The sequence below is a fragment of the Rattus rattus genome, chromosome 2 (assembly GCF_011064425.1).
Source record: "Rattus rattus isolate New Zealand chromosome 2, Rrattus_CSIRO_v1, whole genome shotgun sequence".
NCBI lineage: Eukaryota > Metazoa > Chordata > Mammalia > Rodentia > Muridae > Rattus > Rattus rattus.
Window position 1 is genome coordinate 80,497,942 of NC_046155.1, and position 6,673 is coordinate 80,504,614.

Consider the following 6,673-nt stretch of genomic DNA (forward strand, 5'->3'; position numbering starts at 1 on the left):
GGAAATTTATTGTTAAAACACACAGGGCTAGTCAGGAAATAACATAAGACAAAACACTAGGATGCTTCAAAGTTAAATCTTAAAGAACATGCATAGTCATATTTCCCCACCTCTGCAATGTCTGACATCCTTGTGGGTTATTATGCTTACTAATTATTTTCATTACAAAGATATGTTGGTGTTCCGGAGTGATGTCTTGGTGGCTAAGAGCACAGGATGCTCTTTTAGAGGCCCAGTCTCAATACCCATCACCCACTCACAACCATCTGCAACTTCAGTACCTGGAAAGCTGTGCTCACTTCTGGCCTCTTCAGACACCAAGCACACACATGGTACCCATACACATGCAGGCCAAACATTGAACACGCAAAACAAAAATAAATAGTTTCAAAAGGTATATAAGAACCAGATGTAACAGAACATTTTATTAATTTTTGAAGTGCGGCTTCTGCAATTCAAATCACCCCCAGGTTCACAATGTGGGTGGTGGCCATCCTCCCGACTGCCAGTCCCCATGCTCCACCATAAACACGGCAGCCTCCCACACATAAGGAATTCCAGGATCTATTTTCTTCACTTAACAAACATCGCCATCGTTTTCCACGTTACTAGGATTGTTATTCAAAGACTTCATGGAGGGATCATTCATGGCGAATCATTTTTATTGTGTTATTTTGTTCCTTGAGTAATAATTCTCAACACAGAACATCTAGAAAATATGAAAGTACATGGCACTAAAGAATCAGCTATTTAAAAAAAAAATAGTGCTTGCCAGGTAAACATTTCAGCAAATGCCCTGGTGGCTTTTTTCATTCTCTATACATGTTTTTATTCCTAAGAAAAACTCATTTTTAAGAAAGAAAAAGAAAAACAAAATTGTCTTAGAAATAAACATGGTTCCTACCACTTTTGGCACCTGCTTCTCATTTAGCAATATATTGTGAACATTTTCTCTGTGATTGATAAGTGTTTCTCTGCATAGTTGGAAATCCCATTGGTGTTCTGCCCTCCACTTTAATTTTATTCGGGGTCAAACTTACCAAACCTTCCTCACTATCCTTACAAATCTCAAGAGCTCCTCACTGCTAACAAAGCCTCAAATTCTTAATTCTTAACCAGTAAAGGGAAATGCCCCATTATGCTATAAGGCAAAGTAAGCTGTTGTGGCGGTTTGAATAAGGATAAGCCCCACAGGTTCACATATTTAAACATTTAGTCACCAGGGAGAGGCACTATTTGAAAGGATTAGAAGGATTAGGAGGTGTGGCCTTGTTGAAGTAGGGGTAACCCTGCTGGAAGAAGTGTGTCACTGGAGTGGGCTCTGGGGTTTCATCAGGATGTACTTCTCAACAACTGCTCCAGTGCTATGCTCCCACCATGAATGATAATCATGAGCTAAGCATTTGAAACTGTAATCAAGTCCCCAGTTAAATGGTTTCCTCTATAAGAGTTGCCTTGGTTGTGGAGTTTCTTCACGGCAATAGAACATTAAGGCAGAAGTTTAGCTGGGTGTTGAGTTTCCAGGATTCTGCCTGATACTATGACTCCTTGTGAATCTCCTTGTGAAACCTTAACAACTCCCCTCCCAGGAATAATCAATTTTTCCATCTGCTACACACATTTAGGCGCCTGTGTTTCTCAATTCTACATTGATCATATGGTATGAAAGTTGGTTTCTCTCTTTTTTATAAATTACAACTGTTCAAAAAAAAATGTCTGTAGACACTATTCTGTACGCCAATGCTCACATTGCTGTGCCATACAAGAAAGGACTGTGAAAGTCTTGGTGCTTACAAGGCGCGTGGATTTATGGAACATGCGGAGAAACCGCAGACATGAGTAACACTGTGGAGTCAGTATTTTGTTAGTTAATGAACATGAAGAGTTGTCACAGGACGGAGCAGAGCATCACCTTAGGGGTTAGGTGTATAAGAGGAACGAGGACAGCCAACGAGCTTCCTGGAGGAGAGGCTAAGCTAATTCTTACCCATTCAGTACACATGAACTCTACTGAGACTGCTACTACCCAAATCACCAAATTCTACCACTGCCTCTCTTGAAGACAGTGCCCTTCAGTCCACACTCTACATGATCCCTCTGTAGGGCTTCATACTACACTACACGCTGTCCACTAATTTCTTCATTTATATATATGCCAGATATTTCTTATGCTGACAAAGAGGATACAGGGTGAGTCCTTGCCTTTTGTGGCATAGCTCTCCTAGTCCTACATTTAGACCCTTCAGTCATATGATTTGAATAGGGTTTGTTGCCTCCAAAGAGGACATTCAAGTTCGGTCCTTTGATAGACAGAACTGTAACAAAATACCTAGCATAAATGACATAGATGAAACATTTCTTTTGGTTTTACAGGATTCACCAGGGCAGAGGTGTCATGGCGGAACAATTGAGTTCATATCATGGAGTCAAGAAGCAGAAAGAGGGAATTGCAGGCCTCAGCTGGATTTTTCCTTTTTCCTCTTTTGATCCATCAAGACCTGCACCCCATGATATGGTCTGAGGGTCCCCCACCACAGAACTTTCTGAAAATACCCTACAGGCACCCTGAGAGGTACACCTTACCAATAGCCTGGGTGAGCCTAAGTCCATTCAAGGTAACAATGAGATTTGACCATAAGTTTCCAGTTACAGCAATGAGAGACTGGGTGAGCCTTAAGAAATGATTATGTCACTAAGAGAAGTTGATGGACTGTGGTGATGGTTCAATCGGAAAATGCTCACCTTGCAAACATGAAGACATGAATTTGATCCTCCACCCCACTTCTAGTGATACACTTCCTCCAGCAAGGTTACCCAATCTCCAAGAAACCTCTTAATCCTTCTAATCCTTTCAAATAGTGGTTCTCCCCGGTGACTAAACATTCAAATAGGTGAGTGTATGGGGATCATTCTTACTCAAACCACTATAGAATTTTATATTACCCTGTAGCACAGTGGGACATGTCCCTTAACCAGGTAAGAATTAAGAATTTTAAACCTATGTTTTAAAAAAAAAGGCCAGACATAGTAATGCATACCTGCAATCCCAGAACTAGGAAGATATTGAGATGTCAAACAAAGCTCTGGGGATCATTAAGTAGCCAGCTAATTGTATTTGGCAAGTTCCAAGACAACAAGAGACTCTGAAAAAAAAAAAACCAAGAGGGATAACTGAAGATTGTTCTCTGGCCTACACACACACACACACACACACACACACACACACACACACACACACACACACACACTTCACACATGAACATCCATCCACACATTCCTCTAGAGTGACCCACGGTTACCTCAAGAATGGGTTGCTGCAAAGTGAACCTGGTTCCGGGTGCTTGTCTCTTGAATGTATTTGCTACCTTGCTACAATGTATTGCTCTTCTAGCCTTTGGGACATAGGCCAAGCTCTCAGCAGAAGCAGAGATCCCTGAGCCAAAATAAACCTTACAACTCACTCCTCCTCTGGTATCCTGTTATATCAACAGAAAGCAGATTAATACTCTCCTATCTGACTTCATTTCCTCTCTGGCCACTAGGTTCTCCTAGAAATCCTGTTATTCCAGTGCCTTCAAGAAGTCCAATGACTATGAATCTCTACCCCTAAAGCTGTTGTTTTCATCCAATCTCCAATTTCCAGAGTGCTAGATATTTATGCAGAAAAACACTTTCATGGATCGAGTATGTGCTCATTACTAGAGAAATAGGACAGACAAGGCAATTTTCCTCCTGTCAAGGAGCTCCATTAGAAAAGTCACACATAAACATTTTCAGACCCAGTAAACTTCATCCAAACATGTACACCGCTGTCCATTTTCCAATACAACCCTTCTCCAACAGGTTCCCATGATCACACTGCACAACCCAGGAGACACTTCTCATATACTCTACAAAGTACATGGGTCTCTCACAAATGACCAGTACACAACCTACACAGCCTTATGTGACAGATTTCCTTTGATGTCATGTGTAGTGAAGAAAGTGACAGGTAAGAACCAGTTGTCAACCCTGGTAGCTCAGTTGGTGGTTTCCTTGGTGATTATCCTCTGCTGGGTTGATGGATTGGATATAGATTACATTTCCACACTTGGCCTACACAATTCTTTAAGAGCAGAGTTCTAAAAATACAAGTCTTCCCTCATGGAAGTGTGGAGATGAAGCCTTGATTTGAAGGACTCTGGCTCCCTCTTCATCAAGGTTCCAAGCAGATGTGAGCAATTTCTCCATTTCACATCTGCACCCAGACTGATGGGCTGTCAACTGACTCTTGTTTGCCCTGCATTAGTATTTTGAATTTACCTGCCAACTAATTTCACGTAAATAAACATACTTTAAGCTTCTTTGGAAAATCTGGAATAAAGGACATTGGGGCCACATTCCCTCCCCCCATGCCACACTTAGTCAGTGCAGTGCAGTTAAGTGCAGCCAGAGAGCGGCAGCCTCCTAAGACAGCAAACATCACACATGGACACACCCTGTCTGCTGCCTCCCTAATCTGGCTTTGTTTTGCCATCCTCTTGACCCCTCCAACCAGAAACCCACAGTAATTTCAATTTGATTTCTTTCATTTAGAAATGATTTGTTTTCAATTTTATTAATTTATTGAATTTTCTAGTGATAAAAAGTCTTAACCCAATAAGTTTAAAAATAAACTCATGAAAGAACAGATCCCAAGAGGTGTGTGTGTGTGTGCATGTGTGTGAGCATGTGTGTGCATGTGTGTGTGCATGTGTGTGTGCATGTGTGTGCATGTGTGTATGCATGTGCATGTGTGTGTGCATGTCTGTGTGCATGTGTATGTGTGCATGTGTGTGTGAGCATGTGTGTGTGCATGTGTGTGTGCATGTGTGTGTGTGCATGTGTGTGTGTGTGTGTGTGTGTGTGTGTGTGTGTGTGTGTGTAAGGAAGTATCAGTTGGAGTTACATGCAGTTCACACGGTGATAGAAACTGACCTGGAGAAACAGGAAGGAACTCTTAACTGCTGAGCCTTCTCTCCAGCTCCCATACAGCCCCTCTCCCTTTTTTCATTCTATACAATCTATTAATTCTGAGTAAGCAGTGTCCCAGTCTTCCTTTCTCCCAAGAAGAGCCACCCAAGGATGAATGGATTTTGAAAACCCTTCTCTGATTTACCTTGAAATGAGCTCAGATATCTTCCAGAGCCAGTAATCAGCTGTATCCAAAAGGCAAGGCTCCCCAGCAGGGGGGCAAGGCCGCTTTAAATTAACCCTTTGTGACCTCACCAGACATTGATGAGAAGAGGAAATTCTATTCCTAAGCAAGCTCCTGGAACTAAATGCAAACCTAAGATGCAGATTATTTCATGTAAGGAAAGTCCAGGTGTCCAAAGATACCCAGCAAGGGTGAAATAGGCGCCCTTGTGTTGTTTACTGTTTTGTTTACTGCAAATGCTCTGCTGTTGGGGAAAGTATGCTTACACACACACACACACACACACACACACACGCACGAACACACACAACCATACACACACACACACACACTTGTTGCACATCACGCAGTTACTGGATTAACACTGAATTCATCATAATTTTCGCCATGCACATACAGCTCTCTCATTCCTCTATTCAAAAGATGCAGATGAAATACAACTGACAAAGCAGGAACGTGAAGGAACTTCTGCGCAGTGGAGTGTGGACAAGACCAGCTTATGTTCCTCAGTCTGGCAGTTAACACATGACTGCTCCAAAGAAACGAAGCACTTGTGTGGAAGTTGTGACAGTGTAGTGGAGAGAAGCTGGTAGAGCACCACCATCCATCTCCCCTCCAATCTGCTTGCCCAAGCCCAAGTTGTTTGGGATCCAGCCATGGAAGAAGAGGAGGCTGGGTTCCAGGGTTCTTCCTGGAGAACTGCAGACTCACAAAAGCCGGGAAGCACGAGCTTCCTTTGACTATAATCAAATCCAAATCAACCAGGCAACACCTTTCCTCCACACCCACCAGGGAAGGGTAGCCCAGCAGACCCACGTAGTCCCCAACTTCCGATTCACCAATCCCACCAATCCCACCCGATAAAGCACCCTAACCTAAAAAAACTGCTTGGTTTTCACAAAGGGGAAAAAAAATCACCATACACTTCAACAACCGCCCCAGCCAGCGTCAGTCTCACCTTCTAGGGGATCTTTCTACATCTTCCTCCTATCACCCTCGCCCCCGGGTGGAAGAGAATCTGCTTCCAGAGTTAACTCTTCCAAAAGGCAGGCTTTTCATGAGTCATTCTTGCCTTCCGGTTCCATCCTTCAAAACACCATTCCAGGGCCTCTGTGCTCTCAAGGGTGTTGGGAGCTTAAATGGGATCCAGCCACGGTGTAATCGGCTGGCGCATACTCTTCGCCTGCGATGCCCTTTCACGGCCCCCACTCACTTCCTCTTGTCGAACAGGGAGCCATTATCTCAGAGGACTCCTCGCCTCTTCTGTAAGAATCTCCAGACCATGCCCATCTTCTCTCATGACGCAAGTGCTTGGATTAGCATATGCAAGTGTTCTACAAAGTGCAGTGCCCAAGAAAACAAAGCCTCATACTGAAGCCCCAGCACCCAGAACAGTCTAGAACAGTGTGATTGAGCATATACTCGAAGCACAAGAGGTGGGTTGGTTTTTAAATCACACTCGGGACCTCTTGGCCACATCAACTTTCAGCTGATGAA

At 43.2% G+C, this 6,673-nt stretch overlaps 1 long non-coding RNA gene across 2 annotated transcripts; it reads right to left on the reverse strand.

Moving 5' to 3' along the window:
* Positions 1–494: 494 nt before the first annotated feature.
* Positions 495–6,253, reverse strand: LOC116893913. 2 transcript variants are annotated; one of them, XR_004387012.1, is made up of 3 exons: positions 6,135–6,253; positions 3,039–3,143; positions 495–709 (listed from the first exon to the last, which is right to left on the reverse strand). It is a non-coding gene; the product is annotated as an uncharacterized LOC116893913 (long non-coding RNA). The 2 variants fall into 2 exon arrangements; XR_004387013.1 differs by lacking the exon at positions 6,135–6,253 and adding an exon at positions 3,300–3,367.
* Between the last annotated feature and the right edge of the window lie 420 nt (positions 6,254–6,673).